Source organism: Rousettus aegyptiacus, unplaced genomic scaffold, assembly GCF_014176215.1.
Source record: "Rousettus aegyptiacus isolate mRouAeg1 unplaced genomic scaffold, mRouAeg1.p scaffold_m13_p_9, whole genome shotgun sequence".
NCBI classification, from domain to species: Eukaryota; Metazoa; Chordata; class Mammalia; order Chiroptera; family Pteropodidae; genus Rousettus; species Rousettus aegyptiacus.
The window spans coordinates 102549013-102571666 of NW_023416312.1; the positions used below are offsets into that span (position 1 = coordinate 102549013).

General features: G+C 41.1%; 1 non-coding gene and 1 pseudogene across 1 annotated transcript; one reads left to right on the plus strand and one right to left on the minus strand.

Moving 5' to 3' along the window:
* Positions 1-573: 573 nt before the first annotated feature.
* LOC118608100 lies at positions 574-692 on the minus strand. The gene has a single exon (XR_004952911.1). It is a non-coding gene; the product is annotated as a 5S ribosomal RNA (ribosomal RNA).
* An 11966-nt stretch (positions 693-12658) lies between these two features.
* LOC118608372 lies at positions 12659-12776 on the plus strand (annotated as a pseudogene).
* The last annotated feature ends 9878 nt before the right edge of the window (positions 12777-22654 follow it).

Sequence of the window (22654 nt, forward strand, 5' to 3'; positions counted from 1 at the left end):
TAGACCCCAAACCTTAAATTCAAGTCCCGCTCCTTCCATTTACTATTACCGAACACTCACAGTATGATTGCCCCACTTCCTAGCTGGGTGGGCTCATGCAGACTGTGTAATGCTCTGAGCCAGGTTTCTCACCTGCACTGTGAGGAATAATGGCGCAGGCCGTGTCTTACAGGAGGGTTTAAGATCCATAAGTTCCTTTTTACACTGTAATGTGCTTTAGACTCTCAAAACCTATTCATGATTGGAACTGCGTCAACCAGTCTGAAAATAATGTCTCGTGTTTGGTTCGTGCCGGCAATCTTGACAGAAATCCCATGAAATAAGCCGAAATGAATATTCCCATTTTATACATGAGAAGACTGAGGCTCATAGAGATAACTTACTTAGAATCATATGATTCCAGAGCTGGTAATGCCCACAAGAGCAATCTAGTCCTACATTTTTTATATTTTTTATATATTTTTTATTTTTATTTATTATTTTATTTTTTAGATGAAGCAACCCTTGGTTCACCTCGCAGATTGCAAGGACCTTGTCAGCTTACAATCCCTTAATTTTTTTTTTAATTTTTTATGCCTACAGCACCTGGTCTTCCTAGGTGGTCTCCCATCTAAGTACTAACCAGGCCCGACCCTGCTTAGATTCCAAGATCAGATGGGATCAGGCTTGTTCAGGATGGTGTGGCCGTAGACTCCTGCAGTTTTGAAATTGGGTTCCTGTTGCCCAGAGCTGCTTCCTCAAAATTTGGTTGACATTTGAAAATTATATTTCAAATACTTTGTGAAAAAAAATACGCAAACTCAAATGTGCTCTAGGCCAAGTTTTAACATATTTCAGATGCTAACACATGAGCCTGGGCTTATGGGTAACCAACCTCTTCTTTGTCCAGATCTCCTAAGAAAAGCTTCTATGTGTTTAAAACTCCTTGCAAGTATGGCATCGATTCGGAGAGCTGGAGCTCAACACTCGGCTCTTTCTGAATTCAGGCCTGTGCACGTCCACTCATATCAGATCCCAGCAAACAAGTCATCCACTACTTATCAGTGCAAATAAGGATTTTCATAAAATTGTGCAACCGAAGTTGGATGCCGAAACTGTTATCACGAAGCTTCTTTTTAAAATGTCTGTGCTTGTTCAAATGGCTTTATTGTTTACTTTGATTGACTTTATGCTAAGTAAATTATAGCCATTGAAACGGGATTCCTTTCAGACATGAGTCAGATTGTGTCAGTCCTCCATTCAAAACTGTCCAAAGACTTCCCATGTTCCTTGGAGCGATGGCAGTCTCGACTACGACCTGCACACTCGCCCCTCTGGTAACCTCGCCCACCTCCTCTCCTGCCTCTGTCCTCCTCCAGCCCTGGCAGCCTCCTCGAGATGAGATTCGTAGAGAACAGGAGACATGGTCCCTCCTCAGGGCCTCTGCACTGCATGCCCTTCCCCCGGGAATACTCTTTCTCTAGAACCCAGCATTTGACCTCTTTCAAGTTTTTGCTTAAAAAAAAATCTCATCAATTAGGCCTTCCTTGATGACCTGATTAAAAATTATACCACTCTCCAAGGACTCTCCATTCTTCTTCCCTTGTTAATTTTTTCCGTCGCATTTGTCACAATTTGAAAATTATACATTTTCCTGTTTCCCCCTACTTTAGTGTAATTTCCATCAGGGCATGGGATGTCTGTCTTCTTTATCTCTGTAAGCCCCAATACCTGGAACAATGTCAGGCACACAGCGGGAGCTCAATATGTATTTGTAAAATAAATGAATCAATAAATTTATAAAATCCATTTCAAACTAATAAAGTATTGCTTTTATCAATATATGGTAAGATTCCATGTAAAATTTCATGTAAACATAAAAAAATAGACCTGTTGAAAATAATTTTAAGGCTATTGATTAAGTCCAACATTTTCATATCACAGAGGGGGAGAAGAGGACCCAAAAGGGAGGCGTCACAAAGGACCTGTATTCAGTGAACAAGCTTCATCTTCTGTCTTTTCCAAGGTCAACTCGTTTTATTTATGCCAGGTTACTTCCAATATCCTCCCTTAAGAGGAAAGCAGGAGTCCAGGGCCTTTGGAAGACAAGGTGATGCAGAGCATGGACCACGAAGTCAGGTCAGATGCCCCAGAGAACTGGGCAGAATCAATAGCAGGGTCTCCAGGAAAGTTCTGGGTTTAAAGCTGTAGGGTGAGAAGTCAAGATTTCGGCGGAATAATGATGCAGTGAGTTGGTAGCCAATGGGAATCCAAGAGATACTGGGTAGATGCTCTAATTTGGTTCTCACAGCAGCAGCTATACATGGCCACCTTTGGGGCAGCTGCCACTGGGACTTGCCTCCAAATCTTTTCTGATAATGTGCTGGCTTCTGTGGTTTCTAGACCACTTCCAAACTGCCTTGATATAATCAATGAACCTCAGGCCTAAAGATCTGGAAAGGACCCACTAAGACAATCTAGCCTAGTAACCTAATTTTATGAAGGATGCACTGAGGCACAGCAAGGAAAAGGGGTTTGGCTCAAAGTCGTTCCACTAGAAAAATCAGTGCTGTGACTATAGTCATTGTGTCTGTTCCCCCACCTACCCAAATGCCCTTTCCCCGTAGGATCACAGAAAAACTCAGCGCCGGTAATCACATTCGGCCTCACCATGCTCATTTGCTATTTGAATCACCTTGAGGAGAGGGTCCCACCTCTCTGCGGCTGTCTCCCATAACCGATCCCATCGCAACCCAGTACAGCCTACCCTTCCCTGCACAGCCGGGAGAGTTAGAAGAGGTTCTTATCTTCCCTTATAATAAAATACGTCTGTTAGTTGTACCCAGTAGTGCCCTTTATATCCCTGGGGGGCACACAAACACCCCATTCGCTCCTTTTGACCTAGGAAGGCCCTTCAGGAATCTACGAACAGCACTCACACCCTACTGAGCCTTTTGCGCTTCAGGCTAAGCATGTGTAGCTTTCTAGCAATTTCCCTGAGCCGTGGGTTTGCCATCCCTCCCCAGTCTGCTCCATCGCCTCTGGACATAATCCTATATTTCTGTTGTCGCCCTGGAGATGGAGGGCAATCCTGAAGCTGGCCCAGTCTTCTGAGGGAGTTTGGCCAGGGCAGAGGACTTCCATCTGCATGTGGGTCCTGCTCATCCACCACTGCATTGTGAGAGCCCCTCGGCTTCGGAGGCAAGCACAGCTCACTGTCTGGACCTGACCAACTAGGTCCCCTATGTCTCCTTCACAAGGAGTTGTCTGGCTTCTGGTTTCCAGTCGGGCAAATCAGGAGCACAGAAGTTGTCACTCCCACTTGCACAAGAATTAAAAAGTTGGAAAACATCTTCTTTAAGTCACTGAGAAATTGCATTTACAGGGAAAGCCCTAATAATTGCAGGCATGGGCAGAGGGATACAGGGAATTGCAGCTTATCAGGGCAGAAGCCCAGGAGCAGAAATATCCATGGAACCAGTACCTGGGTGGGAAAACCCAGTCTGTAATTGACGAACTGCAGGAAGCTTAGGACACGCCTGAGCCTTACAACCTCCTGGAGGACCAAGTCTTATGGGGACTCCTACACTTGTATAAGTTTTTCCCCCAGGAGGCCTACCACGTTCTCACATTTAAGTTCAGAGGAAATCTTGTGCTTCCGGCAGGAGAGGGGAGAGTAGCCATTTGGAAAAGAATCCTAGAGCATTCTGTTCTTAAACAGGTCTGACCTTAGGGGAACGTATTTTACCAGAGCCTACCTGACCCAGAAGATGAAAAGTACCCAGCTTCAGCCCACTCTAGCCTGTGTTTTGGGAAAGAAAAAAACGCAAGCCCAGCCCTGTTTAGCTTTGCAAATGAATGAAAGGAAATGCCCCACTCCGGCCCTGTCCAGCCTTTCTGCCTCACCTAAGGGAGGAGGACCAGGAAGCTCTTTTGAAAGTCACAGCTCAGGGGACAGGTTCAATAAAATGCCGAAACCTAGTCATGGGACTAGAGTGTGTTTTCCTTCTCCCCACGCCACCCACCACATGGATAGGGCTCCCGTATAATAATTGACTTAAAACGAAAAGAGCGGCATTTCTTATACCTTATTTAAGAAGTCTCTAGGGAAATCTAAAGGCAACAGAGGAGACCAAAAACAAGGAAACCAGAGGAAATTTTAGCCTCTGACAATTATAGCAAAATAGTAAATATAGCCTCACTCCTATCCAGATAAACATAAAACCTGAAAAAAGGCCTATTTATCCCAGTTTCTTTTACTCAGTGTATCATGTCGGGCTTTTCAGCAAAAAAAAAATTACAGGACATATTAAAAGACAACACATTTGAAAAGACAAATCAAGCATCAGAAGCGGACTCAGATATGACAGAAACATTGGCATTATCCAACTTAAAATCCAAATTAACAATGATTAATATGCCAAAGGTTCTAGTAGGAAAAGTAGGCAACATGCAACAACAGTTGGGTTATGCAGGCAAAGAGATAAAAGTACTAAGAATAAATAGAAAATGTTAAGAATAAAAAAATCCTGTTACAAAACTGAGGATTGTCTTTAGTGGGCTCATTAATAAACTAGACACGGCTGAGGAATGAATCAGTGAGCCTGAAGAAATGTAAATAAAAATTCCCAAGGCTAAAATGCAAAGAGAAAAAAGAATAAAAGAGATAGAATACAATAGAAAAGAATTGTGCGACACTTATAAAAGATGTAAATATATGTAGTGGAAACGGCCGGAGGAGGAAAAAAATAAAGGAACAGAGGAGATGCTTGAGGTAATAATGGCTGAGAATCTTCCCAAGTTAATAGTAGGCACAAAACCATAGTTTCAAGAAGCTCAGAGAACTTCAGGTGAGATAATTAACAACGACAACAACAAAAATCTACACCAAAGCATATCATATTAAACCTGCAGAAAATCGAAGACAAAGTCTTCAGTGAAAAAGGGAAAACAATCACCTTACATATTAACATGAATGAGAATTAGATCAGACTTCTCAGAAACCGTACAAGTAAGAGGAGAGTAAACTGAAATATTTAAAGAGTTGAAAGACAAAATCCCTTAGGAATTTGTATGCAATGAAATTATCCTTCCAGAATAAAGGGTAAAAAAGATTTTTTAAGACCAAAAAAATGAGGACATTGTTGCCAGTAGACCTGCCTTTCAAGAAATGTTAAAAGAAGTTCTCGAATGAGAAGGAAAATGGTATAGTCAAAAATTCAAACATACATAAAGAAAGAGAATTTGAAAAGGAATAAATGAAGCTAAAATGAAATATTTTATTTTTCTACATTTAATCAATCTAACGGATAATGCTATGTTCAAAATGGCAATAGTGAAAGGTATCCAGTAATTACAGCCTATGAAAAAGTGAAATAAGTGACAGCACTATTATAAGGGACATGAGGGAGGAATTGGAAATACCTCGTTATAAGTTACTTGCAATACTTGTGAGACAGTATAGTTTTATTTGAAAGTGGCCTTGAATTAGTTGTAAATTTATAGTCCAAACACTAAGGCAACCACCCAAAAAAAAAAGCAAAAAAAAAAAAAAGAGAGAGAGAGAGAGAGAAGGTATTTAATATGCTAAGAGAGAAAATGAATGAAATCATATAAAATACTATGTTCATTGCAGCATTATTTGCAATAGCCAAGGCCTGGAACATGTAAGTGTCCTTTGATGGATGATTAGATAAAGAAGTTGTGGTACATACGTACAATGGAAAACTACTCAGCCATTAAAAAGATAAAATAGTGCCACTTGTGACAATACGGATGTATCTTGAGAATATTATGCTCAGTGAAATAAGTCAGATGGAAAAGGACAAGCACCATATGATTTTACTCACATGTGGGATATAAAACAAAGGCTACAAATGAACAAACAAAACAGCAATAATCAAAAACAAACTCATAGATATAGACAACAGAATGATGTAACCAGAGGGTAAGTGGGGGTGGGTTAGGATGAAGAGGGTAAAAGGTTCAAATACATCGGGACAGGAGGAGACTAGGATTCGGATGGTGAGCACACAATAGAGTATACGGATGTTGTATCATAAAGTTGTACATCTGAAATTTATAATGTTATTAACCAATGTTACCCCCACTAAATTTAATTTAAAAAATAAATAAAATGCTTAAGTACAATCAAAGAAAGTTGAAAAAGAGTGAAAGACAAAACAAGGAAAAGAGGATAGTAAATAGAAAAATAGCAATACTAAAGGTAGATATTAATCCAATAATCACAACAATCACTTTAAATGTCAGTTGCCTAAATTCACCAATTTAAAGACAAAGACTGTAAGAATGAGAAAAAACAAGACCCAACTATACGTTGCTAGGAGAAACCCACTTTAAATATAAAGACACAGTTATATTAATTAAAAAATAAAGGGATGCAGAAAGATATATTATATTCTAATACTAACCCAAAGAAAGCTGGAATAGCTATATTAATTTCAGATAAGCCAGACTTCAGAACAAGAGAAATTATCAGAGATAAGAAGAGGCACTACATGATGATTAAGGGGTCAATTCTCCAAGAAGTCATAAAATTCCTTAGTTTGTATGTGCCTAACCATAGAGCATCAAAATGCATGAGGCAAAAGCAGATAAAGCTACGAAGAAGATGAGTTTACTATTATAGCTGGATACTTTATTTATTTTTTAACATTTGTTTATTTATTTATTAGCATTTTCTTTATTTTTCCCCTCCCCACTGTAGCTGGATACTTTAAAAGCCCTCTGTAGACAGATCTGGCAGACAGAAATCAGTTAAGGACACAAGTGAACTGAATAGCACCATTAGTCAACTATATCTAATTGAAAGTTACAGACTACTTCATCCAACGACAGTAGAATATACATTATTCTCCAACTCACATGGAACATTCCCAGGATATACCATATCCCAGGCCTTAAAACATACCTTGACAATTTAAAAAGAATAAAAATCACACAAAGTCTGCTCTCAGATGACAATGGAGTTAAACTAGAAATCAGTAACAGATAGCTGGAAAACCCCAAAATACTTCAAAATTAAATAGCACACTTCTAAATAACATATGGATCAAAGAAAAGGTCTCAAGGGATATTTAAAAATATTTTTAACTAAATGAAAATTAAAATAGAACATATAAAAGTGTGTGGGATGAGGCAAAAGCAGTGTCTAGAAGGAAAGTTATGGCATAAATTCATATATAAAAGATGAGAAAAATAGTACGTGAGCTATTAAACAAAGCAACAAATGAACAAGACAAACAAAAACTCATAGATATTGACAGCACTTTAGCGGTTACCAGAGGAAGAGGGACGAGGAGGAAGGTAGATAAGGGTAAAGATAACCAATGTCACCCAAATAATTGTAACTTAAAAACCACTAACATCTTTTAACCTGACACATAGACAATCTCTGGATTTTGGCTATCTTGGTATAGGAAAAAATGAGAAAGATATATTACAAATAGCCTAAGTCTCCTCAAGAAACTAGGAAAAAGAGAGCAAATTAAATCCAAAGTAAGCAGAAAAAGATAAATAATAAATATTGGAACAAATTAAAGAAACTGAAAACTGAAATCAATATAGAAAATCAAGGAAATCAAAGCTGGTTCTTTGAAACAATCTATAAAATCCATAAAACTCTATCCAGGTTAACTAAGAAAAAAATGACATGAATTACTAATATCAGAAATTAAATTAGGGCCATCACTACTGATCTAATGGACATTAAAAACAGAAGTGAATAATATCAACAACACTATGCTCACAAATTTGATAACTTAGATGAAATGAAATGATTTTTTAAAAGATACAATCTACCGAAACTCACACAAGAAGAAATATATAACCCGAATAGACATAAAACTATTAAATAAATTGAATCGATTATTAATAACCATTCAGGGAGAAAGCAGTAACCCCAGATGGGTTCATTCATGAATTCTACTAAACATTTAAAAAAGAAATTATACCAATTCTCAACAATCTCTTCAAGAAAATAGAAGAGGAAGAAATACTTCCTAATATTCTATGAGGATGGCATTATCCTAATACCAAAAGCAAACAAAACATAACAAATGAAAACTATAGACCAGTATGTCTTGTAACATAAATACAAAAATCCTTAACAAAATATTAACTTTTTGAATTGAACGATATGTAGAAAGGCTCATACACAACAACCAAGCAGAGTTTAATAGCTATGGATGGTTCAGCATTCAATAATTGATTACTGTTATCTGTCACATAAATCGACTAAAGAAGAAAAATTAGAAGATCATATCAATAGATGCAGAAAAAGCATTTGGCAAAATTCGACTTTTTGTGATAAAACCTTTTAGCAGACTACGAATAGAGAGGGACTTCCTCATCTTGATAAAGAATAACTACAAAAAAACCCTACAGCTGACATCACGCTGGATGGGAAGAAACTAGCTGCTTTCCCACTAAGATCAGGAACAAATGAATAAAGGATGTCACCTCTCACCACCCCTAGTCCACATCATACCTGGAGTCCTAACTAATACAGTAAGACAAGAAAAGGAAATAAGAGGTGTACCGATTGGGAAAGAAGTACTAATCCTGTCTTTAATGGCAAATGACGTGATTTTCTATGTAAAAAATCCCAAAGGATCAACAACAACAACAACAATAAAAAACTGTCCTGGAATTAATAAGTGACAACAGCGAGATTGCAAAAGTAAAAGTCAATGTGCAAAAGAATATTCCTGTCTCATATACCAGCAATGAACAATTGAAATTTGAAAATAAAACTGAGAATCTGGCTGAGCCCTGCCTCTCTAGCTTTCAGAGTTTGGTTTTGAGTCCTGGCGGCAAGACTTTGCACTTGTTCCGGGTAAATGGTACATTGGTACTTTCAGTCCTCTGACATTGCGCCCCCACAATTCTCAGCCTTGCGCTTCACCACAGTAGTTCCAGGGTTAACACGAGGCCGAATCTCACAAGCCTAGTACAGGAAAATAGGCATCTGATCCGTTCCAGAATATCCCCCAAGAAACAGGGACCCCTCCCACTTCTCCGAAATGCCTGCTCGATTCATCGCTTTTTATAGCATGCGCCCTCAGGACACGGAGTGTGCTGGACCCCTCCTTAGCCCCCTCTGGCCAAGCTTCACAGGCAGTTCCTTATTCTCCCGTAAGTCTGAGCTTTGTGGCACAGTTCCGTGGTTTCAGGCCGGAAGTCTTTCTTAAGCACTTAGTATTTGCTGACTAGAAAGAGTCCCTCCTTTGGAGTCACACATGCTTAGGTAAGAATCCACACTTGACTACTTATTACTCGTGTGGCCTTGGGCACTTTATTTCACTTCTCCAACCTTCGATTTTCTTGTCTGTATAGTGGAGCCTATAACCTCTACCTCAGAGCAGAAATAAGGAGTCAGTGATATAACAGGGCCAACAGGTATGAAAATGGCCACCGTTTTGTACAACACATCTTGGTGTTCTTCTCACCGATTGAAACGTGTCTGGAAAACTGTGTGGAATGCCAAGAGCCCAGGCCACTTGGCGCCTGGCTGTTCTCCCCGTTTCATCACATCTCAGAAAGGCTAGAACCCGGGACAGCACCCCCAGGAACTATTACAATATGGGGTTGGCTGCAGGAGGCCCAGTCGGGCAGATGGATAAGTTACAAGACTGGGGGTCGGTACACAGCTGAAGGTGGAGCTGGGTAGAGATGCGCACACTCGGTTCTCGCTCTCACTGCCGTGGTAAGCTAGCTCTAGCATACTGAAAAGTGAGGCAAGGAATTTCGAGAAGCAGAATAGAGACAGGGACCTGACGTGAGGTCTTAGGCCACCATGGCACGGCTTGGCATTAACGTGCGGACTTAAGTCGGCATTGATGCTTGTTACTGGGGCCATGGCTGGCTCTGCCACTGGGGATTGAGGAGCTGTAGCTATGGTACAAAGAGACACCCCAGCTGAACACAGAGTCCTCTAACACAGTGGTTCTCAAAGCGCGGTCCCAGGTCACAGCATCGGCATCACCTGGGGAAGGTGTGAGACATGTAAACCCTTAGGTGGGGGGCCCAGACATTTATAGTTTAATAGCCCTCTGGATAATTCCGATCCCCACCCACGAAAGTTGGAGAACCAGTGCAATAAATGCAGGCCCATTTTTCCTGTGACCAAACCAGGCCAAGTCACGTCCTAGGCCTTTCTGGGAAATATCCCCAACATGCAAAAATGACCAGGGACTTTTGCTACAAGAGGCACTGGCTGCAGTTCTGGGGAGGGCAGGTGAGTAGCTGAGGACAGGGAGGTATAAGGACACAGAGAAACAGCTTCTTGCCATCTCCATTATTGTCATAGCCAAGTCGTTGGTTATGACAATGTTCAAGTTAATTATTTATCCAGGTTGTCTTTAAACAAGGCTATGGCATTTTTCAGAACTAGAAACTCAAGCCTCAGTTTTCAACTTGGCAGCTGGGTTCCTTTTCTCGAGCCCAACATATCACTCTGCCACCTTATGTATTCTGAAGGGATTAAAAAGAACATGTAATCTTAAGGTAGAACAATAGCCGCGAGCGGGAGGCACTGGGCCTTTCTCAAAGCCTCAGTTGGTTTTGTCATACAGTGAATGAATGTGGAGCCATGTTTCCCCAAACCTAAAGATTGCTGTACTTGAAATTCAATCAGCTTTCCAAATTTATAGAGCCTTTTTCAGTTTTCTAAGAACTTTGCTTATTGTTTTACTAGTGGTCAAAGACACATAACACCAGATTTACCACCTTAACCATTTTAAGTCTGAACTTCAATGTTATTAAGTATAATCACACTGTTGCGCAACCATCACCACTGTTCATCTCCAGAATTCTTTTCATCTAGCAAAACCAAAACCGTAGCCATAAGTGCTGCCTCCCTATTCCCTCCTCTCCAACTCCCGGTGACCTCTCTTCTACTTTCTGGCTCCGTGAGTTTGACAGCTCTAGGTATCTTCTATGAATGGAATCAAAGTATTTTTTTTTGTGACCGACTTATTTTACTGAGTGTAACGTCCTCAAGGTTCATGCATGCTGCAGCATGTGTCTGAATTTCCTTCCTTTTTAAGAATGAAGAACGTTTCATTGCGATTGTACGCCACATTTCGTCTGCACATTCATTCATTCCTCTATCTATGCACACTCGTTTCACTTCCACTTTTTGTCTGCTATAAATAACAGCATTATGAACACGGGTGTCCCAATATTTCTTTGACACCCTGCTTTTAATTCCTTAGGATATATATTCAGAAGCTGAATTGCTTTATCATGTGGGAATTCTATTTCTTATTTTTTGAGAAACTTCTATGCTGTTTTCTATAGCGGCTGCAACATTTTACAATTCCACCAACAGAGCACAAGGGTTCTAGTTTCTCCACATCCTCTCCAACCTCATTATTATCTGATTTTTTGAAAGTCTAGATGCGAGGCGGTATCTCACTATGGTTTCGATTGGCATTTTCCTAATGATTAATGATATTAAGCATCTTTTCATATGCATATTGGCCAATTACCTATCTTTGGAGAAATATCCACTCAAATCCTTTGCCTATCTTAATCAGTTGATTTGTCACTGGCTTGCAGGAGTACTTTATATTTTGGATATTAATCACTTATCAAATAGTCAAATAAATTTTGAGTGCTATACATCTGATCCTTGATATAAACATTGGAAGGGGGTTAGAGCATGGTTTCTAATTATTTGCAAGGCAATAGATGAGGAAAGTAAAGGCCAGAAATGAGTCATAGTGTCCCAACATCACATTGTGAGACTAGACATTTAGGCAAGACTGGGAGCAAGTCTGCTGTTTTGAGGATCCTAGAATTCGGATCTTGAGCTGCCCTTCAGAACTAGTGAATGTGAGAACCTGTTGATACAGACGAAACACTGAGCCCTAGAGAGAAGGAGGCATTTATCCAAGGTTACACAGTGAGTCACTTGGAGAACATGGTGAATGACCCAGCCTCCCTGGCTCCAAGATCGGTGGCCCGTCCATTCCGCCCTCTATAGAGAACAACTCCGCACAGTTTGAAAAGCTGTATCTGCTGCCTACTGCTTAGGGAGGTGCTAGTTTCCTTTAAGATCCCGATTTTCAAAAGATGATTCGATAGTGAGAATTGCAGGCCCATCTGCATTTCTCAGGCTCTGAGAATGACAGTAGCTTGCTTGTTGGAGGAATTGGATTCAAAGGTGCTAGTGCTAAGAACTTGGGGACTTGAATTTCAGCCAGTGTCAACAGGTGTTAATAAACACCTGCAGAGTCCAGGTTGGCTCTTCCATAGCCATGTGCAGATCGGCCCGCCTGCCATATTTTGCAACAAAACACCAGGCGCCCGAGGGATTTTAAAATGCCAACAGGGAGAGGCAATCCAGAAGAACTTCGCTACTCTTTTTAGAAATGTTTTTTCACCTCGTTAAGGCCTCCGTATAAACATTTAAGATTCTGTCATGCAAATACTAAGATCTACTTGTCTTATGACCCTCTATGGCATACCTCAGTTGTTAGTTCCCTTGCTTATTTAACCTGCCACCTACCGATTTGGAAAAAAAGTTTTTTTTTCCCCACTGATGCAAAGCCTTCCAGTCTACAAAGGGTTGTGGCATGTGTTGACTTATGTAAGCTTCACACATACCTATGAAGCTGCTTCAGCACCCCATTTTAAAAGTGAAGAAACTATGGTCTACGGCATGCCACCCTGAGCAAGCCCGATCCCGTCCGATCTCGGAAGCTAAGCAGGATCAGGCCTGGTTAGTACTTGGATGGGAGACCACTTAGGAAGACCAGGTGCTGTACACATACATAATACTAATAAAGAATTAAAAAATAAAATAAATAGAAATGACGAAACTGAGGCTCAGAGAGGCCAGTTGACTTTCTTGAGGTCACGTAGCTTGGAATCTGTACCCAATCAGTCTGACTCTGAGGTCCTTGCCATCGTCACGGGGAGGAGATGAAGGTAGTGTGTAGCGTCAGCCAACTTTCTCACTGACTACGCAGGGCCTCACGTATCCAGGTTTCTTGTAACTATTGCAGCCTAGTGGCCTGACATCTCCATGCCAGGAGCCAACACTTTGTTTATAACAGTTGGTTCTCAAAAGTGTGGCCTCGTGAACCAACAACATTTCCTGGGAACTTGTTGAAAAAGCAGATTTCCTACCCCCGCCCCAGACCCACGGCATGAATGTCTGGGAGTCCAGCCCAGCAGTGCGTGTTTACCAAGCCATCCGGGGGATTCCAGCGCGTCTTAGGCTAAATCTCCTGAAAGTGGGAACTTCGCCCGAATTTTCCTGAAGGAGTACTCAATTTTCTGCCTCAGTTTGTGAGTGCAGACTTAGTCGACGTGGCCTGTTATGCCCCAGTTTCTCCGTCTGCAACATGGGAAGTGGCGCACTTCATTGTACCTTCTCAGGTTTATCATGAGGAAAGCCAAAGCGTGAGTATAATGCTGAGCGTATGAAGCACAGAGGCTTGTTTTCTTACCTCACTTTTCTTCACCTGCAAAGGGAAGGATTCATTCCTCTCACAGAGCTGTTTGGAAGCAGAAAGAAGATAATGGAAGTGAATCGTCTTAAATGTTGTGAGTCATCATGCAGTGCATTCAGGAAATCGAATTCTATTACGCCGATCTTCTTTCTGTCATTATTGCCACTGGTTGAGCCCCAAAGCCCAGAGAATGTGTGATGATACCATGTACAGGAAATAGGTCATCTTTCTACTTCTGGTAGGATGGTTACTTACCCTGCCGTCCAAAGCAGAGGCGCCATGACATTGCCTAAACGATCTGTACACGTCCACTGCCATGTCCCTGCCAATCTCTGCTCAGTTGTTGAATCCCAGAGCACTGTCCCATGTTACAGCTTATGCCTAAACCATGTCTTCTTCCAAGATAAACTTCCTAAAGCATGGGCTGCCAAGTTTTCTACCAAATGACCCACCTTGGCCCAAGGGCAACCAACCTTTAATCTGGCCTGGAACCTATGACCTGTTGGGCCTGTCAGAAAAAAAAATGAACTAGGCCAGAGTCTCTCTGTGACTCTCCTACTTGAACTAGAAGACACGAAAAGGAAATGACCAAACGCGTAGTACGAGTAATAACTGAAAGTTACCAGGGTGAGTTGAAACAAGAAAGCTTGCCGCATGCTGTGCTCAAGCTGCAGCTGTGAGGGAGCCGGGTGGTGAGGGACCGGATGGATAGAGGCCGTAGCCAATCTCACGACTTAAGGTCCATTCATAAACTCCAGGTGATGAAGTCTCTAACTTTGTCGGTTCACTTTTTCTCTCGCGGTCCCTTGTAGCTTTGCAATAAACTCTCCTGAAAGGTCTACCCTTCTGACTAAAACAATCACAGAGCAGTTATTAAGCCGCTCCTTTATTTACAGCTCTCCCTGCTCTCACATAGCCCTGCTCACCACGCATAATGAGTTAAACGGGTAGAGCCCATGCCATCTAGGAGCTTACAAAGAGCCAGGCCAAAGATACAAACAAAAAATCATTTTGAGTGTCTACACCTGTGATGAACTATGTGGCTACATTTCCCACATTGTCTTCTTTTTTTTTTTCTTTTTCTATTTTTTAAGTTAAATTTACTTGGGTGCCAATTATACAGGTTTCAAGTGTACAAGTCAATAGTACATCATCTCTATATTGCACTGCGCGTTCACTTACCAAAGTCAGATGCCCGTTCATCATATATTTGACCCCCTTTACCTTTACCTACCTCCCCCCTTTCCCGCTGGTAACCGTTAAACTGTTGGCTATCTCTATGAGTCTCTGTCCTGTTCATGTGTTGCTTGAAGTTTTATATCCCACATATGAGTGAGATCATATGGTTCTCAACTTTTCTTATCTGACTTATTTTGCTTAGCATGACACTCTCAAGATCTATCCGCGTTGTCGCAAATGGCGGTATTTCACCTCTTCTTATGGCTGAGTCATATTCCATTGTATGTATGGACCACAGCTCCTTTAGCCAGTTGTCTGTTGCAGGACACTTAGGTTGTTTCCATGTCTTAGTCGCCATGAATAATAATGCTGCAGTGAACTATGGGGTGCATATATCTTTACAGATAAATGTTTTCAAATTTTGGAGGTGGATACCCAGAAGAGGAATTGCTGTATCATACAATAATTCTATTCTTAATTTTTTGAGGAACCTCCATGCTGTTTTCCATAGTGGCTGTGCCAATCTGCCCTCCCACCAGCAGAGTATGAGGGCTCTCTTTTCCCCACAACCTATCAACACTTGTTATTACTTATCCTGTTGTTAACAGCTATTCTAATAGGTGTGAGATGGTATCTCATTGTGATTTTGATTTGCATTTCCCTAATAGCTAGTGAAGTAGAGCATCTGCTCATGTCTGTTGGGTATTTGTATGTCTTCTTGGGAGAACTGTCTGTTTAGGTCCTCTGCCCATTTTTTAATCGGATTGTTTGTTTTGTTGTTGTTATTGTTGTTGTTTTTGTTGAGTTGTATAAGTTCTTTGTATATTTTGGAAATTAACCCCATACCAGAGGTGTCATTTGCAAATATATTTTCCCATTCAGAAGATTGTCTCTTTACCTTGTTGACGATTTCTTTTTTTGAGCAGAAGCTTTATAGTTTGATGCAGTCCCATTCATTTATTTTTGCTTTTACTTCCCTTGCCTTTGAGGTCATTTTCATAAAATCCTCTCTAAATCCAAAGTGCACGAGTATAGTATCTATGTTTTCTTCTTTGGAATTTTTTTATTTCAGGTCTTATATTTAGGTCTTTGATTCATTTTCAGTTGATTTTGGTGTATGGCGAAAGATAGAAGTTTAATTTCATTCTTTCGCACATGGCTTTCCAAGTTTCCCAGCACCATTTATTGAAGAGGCTTTCTCTTCTCCATTGTATGATTTTGGCTCCTTCGTTGAAAATTATTTGCCCCTATACACAGGGGTTTGTTTCTGGGCTCTCAGTTCTGTTTCACTGGTCTGTCTGTGTGTCTGTTTTTCTGCCAATAACATGCCTTTTTGATTATTGTCACCTTGTGGTATAATTTGAAGTCAGGCAGTGTGATACCTCCAGCCTCGTTCTTTCTCAGGATGGCTTTAGCTATTCAGAGCCTTTAATGATTCCATAGATGATTTTTAATTCTATTTCTTTTAAAAAATACCACTGGTATTGTGATGGGGATTGCATTAAGTCTGCATATTGCTTTGAGTGATATGGCCATTTTAACTATGTTGAATCTTTTGATCCATGAACATGAAATATCTTTCCATTTTTTCATGTCTTCAATTTCTTTTAATAATGTCTTGTAGTTTTCAGTGTACAGGTCCTTCATATCCTTTGTTAAATTTATTCCTAGGTATTTTATTCTTTTTATTGCAATTGAAAAAGCAATTGGCCTTTTTTTAATTTTCTTTTTCTGCAATTTCATTGTTAATATATAAAGATACAATAAATTTTTGTACATGGACTTTGTATCCTGCAGCTTTACTGTATTTGTTCATTGCATGTAATAGATTTTTTTGGTGGAATCTGTAGGGTTTTCTATATAAAGGAATGTGTCATCTGCCCAAAGTGACAATTTTACTTTCTTCTTAATTAGAAGCTTTTCATTTTTCTCTCTTGTCTGATTGCTCCAGGTAGGACTTCCAATACTATTCCTTTTCCCATTTGCCTCAAGATAACTCGTGGATCACAGTCCCAACCTTATCTTCAAAGTTTGCCATCAAATATCTCACTTTTGTTAATGTTGTCGCATCTCTCTAATACGTGGATAGTCTTTGGAAACAAATGACATCACTCTATTTATAGCATTCTCTTTTTAGTAGTTCACTCACTGAAAATGTCAAGTCCTAGAAAACATAGCATTCCTACATGAGCTGCATTTTTTTTTTCTAAACAGGAAAAGGGCTATATTGTATTAGAGTGGTGAGAGTGGGCATTTTTCCCTTGTTCCTGACCTTAGAAGAAAAGCTTTCAGGTTTGCACCATCGTGTATGATATTAGCTGAGGCTTAGTCGTATGTGGCCTTTATTATGTTGAAGTACTTTCCTTCTGTACCCATTTTATTAAGCTACATCACCTCCAAGTATCTTCAAAAGATAGATATCTCTATTATACAGATGAGAAAATGAAGGCTCTGAAAAGAAGTGATTTGTTCTAGGACAGTACTTGAAATTGGTCTGTCTGGAGCCAGAGTCTGGGCTTTATGTACCATACCTCACAGTCTTGATCAGTCTACTAGGTCAGTAGATTCTAAACTTGGTTGATTATAAGACTGTCTAGGATTCTTTTTTAAAAATACAAATTTTCTGCTTAATACTTCCCCCTCTCTTCAATGCTAGCTTCACATCCAAGGTGGAGTGCAAGCATCTGGATTTTCTTAAATATTTATACATATATGTGTGTGTGTGTGTGTGTGTGTATACACACACACACACACATATATGTAAATATATAAATATATATTTTTTATTTTTTAATTAGAGTTAACATATGATATATTAATTTCAAGTGTACAACATAGTGATTCGACATTTGTATACCTTACGAAGTGGTCACCCTGATAACTCTAGTACCACCTGGCACCATACATAGTTATTACAGCGTTATGGACTATATTCCCCATGCTGTACTTTACATCCCCGTGACTATTTTGTAACCACCAATCTGTACTTCTTGATCGCTTCGCCTCTTTCACTCATTCCCCTCAACACCCCTCCCATCTGGCAACCCTCAAGATGTTCTCTATATTATGAGTTTCTTTCTGTTTCGTTTGTTCATTTATTTTGTTCTTTAGATTCCAAGGTAAGTAAAATTATATGGCATTTGTCTTCATCTTTCTAACTTACTCCATTCAGCATGATATTCTCTAGGTTCATCCATGTTGTTGCAGATGGCAAGATTTGATTATTTTTATGGCTGAGTAGTATTCCATTGTGTATATATGTCACCTCTTCTTTAAACACTGATGAACATTTAGGTTGCTTCCATATCTTGGCTATTGTACATAATGGTGCAATGAACATAGGGTTGCATATATCTTTTCAAATTAGTGTTCTGGGTTTCTTTAGATAAATACCCACAAGTGGAATGCTGGGTCCTACTTTGTCTCTTGTTATAGCCTTTGTTTTCAAGTCTGTGTTGTCTGGTGTAAGTATCGCTACCCCACCTTTTTTGTTTGTTTATTTCCATTTTCATGAACTACCTTTTTCCATCCCTTTACTTTCAGTCTGTGTGTGATTTCTAATCTGAAGCGAGTCTCTTGTAGGAAGTATATGGGAGGACCTTGTTTTCTTATCCATTGAGTCATCACATCTTTTAATTCGAGCATTTAATCCTTTTACATCTAAAGTAATTATTGATAGATATGTAGCTACTGCCATTTTATTATTGATATTTTTGATCTTCTAAGAAATCCCTTTAACATTTTGTGTAATACAGGTTTGGTGGCGATGAGCTCCTCTAGTGTTTTGTCATCTGGGAGCATCTGGATTCAAAATAACACTTCTGTGATGCTTCTCATCAGCCAATCTGAAGAGCAGTGTGTTTGAAAACCAGGGCTTCAGACTACATTTAAGTTTACAGGAAGCCTACAGCCACTCTTTAACCATTTCACGCTTTCTTACATTTATCTGAATAAAAGCAGTAATACCTTCTATTGGAGTTCATTGATGCAAAGGATTGGAAAGAGCCAGGTGTCACAGAGAGCTTTTGTGTAATACTCTCATTTTCAGTTTTCACAGTTCCATTAAGATAGTTGAACCTGATCTAATTAGCCCCATTTTACAAGTAAGAAACCAAGGTCAGAGAGATCATGTGACTTGAGTAAGGATAATCTACAAAGACAAAGCCGAAGTTAGGAATGCGGGTCCTGGAAGTCCAGTGCTCTTCTTAAGTAAGTGCTCTGAAGTTCTTTTCTTATCTGTAATTACAATTCTTTTTGCCCCACAGTCTAGTTTCTACTCAGCCTACCCTCAGTTTTTCCCAGGTCAGGGCATTCGAGTCCTAGCTACTCTGCATAGTTTCGCTAACATGTACTTAGCCTATGGCCTCTGTTCCTACAGAACGCATGGGGGAGGATGCTGTGCAAACATGCGCCAGCACCCCTGGCTCAGCTTTGTAGGTCTGAGAAACGTGTTAAAGTTTCTGGCCCTTCCGCGGGAGCACGCTGGCAGCACGTGCTGGGCCTAAATGAAGCTCCAGCTTTCTGTCGATGCAGCGTTCACAAGTAGCCGAGGCCTGGTTTTTTCCCTGTCCACATGGTATTTCCAGTCCAGGGAAGTGCATCGTACAGCCATACAGCACTGGCGGGAGGAGTCCTCAGGAGGACTGATGAGCCCTGGAACACCAAGAAGTAGTGCGATATCATGTGGAGGGCACTATCCCGGAAATCCAGCACCTTCAACTCTTTGGGTGTCAGTTTATCTACCTATATGAGGAAGAGGTTGGGCTCTGTCACTTATAAAGTCCTTTTCCGCTTTGACCCTCTATCATTCCGTTCAGCCAGCTCTCTCCAGAATGCCTGGGGTGCCTGCAGGACATGGGCAGAGGGAGAGGAGACTCCAAGCACGGGTCGTTAGGCTTTGGGTGGCAGTGTGGGGAGTGCCATCTCTTTTGGCAGAATTTGAAGACTGGTTTGTTTCCGTGGGTATTTTCCTCCTGTTTAATGTTTTAGGAAAGAACGAAGTAGCAATTAAATTAGAAATGCTAGGACTTTTTGTTACCAGCAGGAAATTTGGACTTTGCAAATGATCAACTTCACTATCAAAATTTTTCTGAGTTGAACTGTACTGTAGCCCAGCTAAGTCTTCCTCCATCCCTATCCATGAGTCCTCTCTTCTTTGGGGTAAATGAGAAGGTTTTAGTACATGAGAGATTGAGGTGAAAGGTAGAAAGTTACTCTACGAAGATATTAGTATTTTGTCCTTGGCAGGGGCAGCACTGAGAAGTATTTAAGCATTTATTTACTCAATCAACATTTCTTGAGCACCTACTGTCTGCCAGGGACTGTTCTGGGTATACGGAATGCAGAGGTAAATGAGGCACATAATGATTCAGAGCGATCTTGTGAGCTTCCTGTTCTGCTGTCCTGGGTTACACGACTTAAACCTGGCATGGCCAAAATCCTGATGTTGCCCAGGATTCTGACCTTGAAGATGGGAAGAGAGATGTGGTGAGGACAGAATTTTTAGTCACTTATTGTGTGCCACTAACTGGCTCACAAAGCCTAGAGCCCAAGGAGACTAGCTGGGACGATCCACCAGTTTGGCATGAGGGACATCTTCTATCTCCATGACCTTAAATGCCTTAGTCTAAAAAGCCGAAGGCATGCATTCCCAGCTCTTGATAGCATTCACTGCTGCTACTTGTACTGGACTCATTTTCCCTGATAAAAAGAAAGCTATCTTTCTAAAGGATAAAAACCCGAGTGGCTCTCAGGTTTAAGCTGAGAAGAGGTCTGGGTAAATAACAAAAGAAAGAGCCATCTCCCCAGAAGGCAGTGTTTGAGATGCTCCCGTCCCTCCCCACCTAAAGACACCCCCTCCACCACCTTTCCTTCCTGCTCCTGAAGCTGTAGAGGCATGTCCATGGCCAGAAGCAAAGTGAACTGCCAAGAGAGAATCCCCTGGACCACTCCGAAGTATCCTAGGAAGTAGAAGGTGGGCTGTACAAAACTGAGATTGTACCAGAGAAAGCGTTTCCCAATGTGCCATTCTTCTTTTTGCCTGACCTGTTAGAGAAAGGACTCAGCTGATAGAGGGTGTCAAGCAGAGGGTGGGAGAAGGAAGATGTGACTTGTTCCTGCTCTGGTCTCTCCATCTACAAGATACAGAGAGGCTTCCTCTTTTCCTTGATCTGCCTAAGTACCACGATTGTGTGGAGACATCAGCCCAGCCCCCATAGTTTTTCTACGTCAGGACACCTGAGACTGCAGTATCAATACAATGCATTTTAGGAGAATGATAGAGAGCTGGATAAAATATGAGGTTGGTGAATGTACAGCTGGGGAATCAGTGGCTGAGAGAGGGGACGAGGCTTTCACTGTCCACAACCAAAGATATCAAACATTCATCAAGAATTTCTTCCAAGGTCAGGGGATCTGCTGTAGCCTCCCTGAGACTTGGCCTGTTTCAGAGCCTAGATCATCTAATAAGCAGAGCCGCATCCCACATCCCACACTTCTCTTGTCACCCCTAATCCCTCTCCCCTTCATAAAATAGAAATGAAAGGAAATAACATTTTTGGTTTGATTCGGGTCTAGACAGCAGAGTTCAAGCCTTCCTTGCTCCCAAGTCTAGACCAGGTTTCCGATTTCTCTCTTTCAAGGCCCACTCACCTGTACACGCACACGTTACCTGGCCCACCTGACAGGATAAAGGGCCAGAAAGAAGCCTTCGTTTATAGCTAGGGGACTGAGACACGGTCCTGCAGGGGACAGAACTCTAAACTGAAATAAGAAGATCTGAGTTTGAGTTACCTCTGCTCCTAACATGCTGTGCGACCTTGGCAAATAGCTCTACTTCTCTGAGCTTCAATTTTTGATTTGTAAAATAAGGGTACCTCGTTCTGACCAGGCCCAGTGCCCAGTTTTTCAAAGCCAGATGAGATAATGGAGATGAAAGGTATTTGTAAAGAGTGTAAGACTTGGAAATAGGAGTTAATGGGGGTTTAGACCTAATAGGTAGAGTGGGAACCCCACTTGTTGGATCTTCTCAAAATAAGACCATTGCAAAAATCATCTAGCCAAATACTAAGAAGAGCCTCTCCCACCCACATCAGCTGGGAGACGCATTGCCAGGGCGGAATCGTGGATGTGTGCCCTGGAGTATTTTTCAGGATAAATATCTTAGTACCAGGATTTAAAAGGCATGTGTTTGAGAATCAACTCTGTGGCCAAGTCACTAGTATACCCTTGGGCACAATATGAATCCAAAAAATAATAGCAGCTACCATTTCCGAAGCACCTCTGAAATGGCAGGCGTAAGCCGAGTGCTGTACTATGTGCGTTCTATCACGTCATCCTCACGACACCCTAGGAGAGGGACTGTTTGTATCCATATTTTATAAATGAGAAAAACAAAGCACAGAGAGGTCACACAGCACGTAGAACAGCTAGAATATGAACCGTGGACATTTTAACACAAAGTGCATTGTCTAAAGCTTACATAATACCACCTCTTCAGAACAAAGGAGATTCGAGGGGTCTTAAGGGCCCCTCCAGCTTCAGTCCCCCGAGGTTCTGTGCCTCTGTGTTTAAAGCAGAGGGGCAATCGAAGCAGAGTCATTGGAAAAGGGATTTCCCTCCAAACCCCTCCCCCATGGAAGCAGTAGTGAAAAGGCAAAATGTATTGATTTATCAGATATTTGCATAGCACGTCTTGTATGTCAGGCACTTTTCTAAACACCTTACAGATATTAAATAGCGTAATCTTCATGACAACCTTCAAAGCTGCGGTGCAGCAAGTGCCCAGGATTGTGTGAATAGGAAGTAGCAGAGCCAGGATTCAAAGCCAGACAGTTCAGCTTTGGGATCTGTGCTCTTAGCCGCTGCGCCGCACCACCTGTGTGCGCAGTAGCTGCCCAATGTGCCAAGCGCTCCGCTAGATGATTTCCATAAGTAAACGACGTCAGGCTTCCCACAGCCTGTGCGTTTATGGACTCTCCACGCCTCGCAGCATGTTCAGAGTGCTGGGGTTC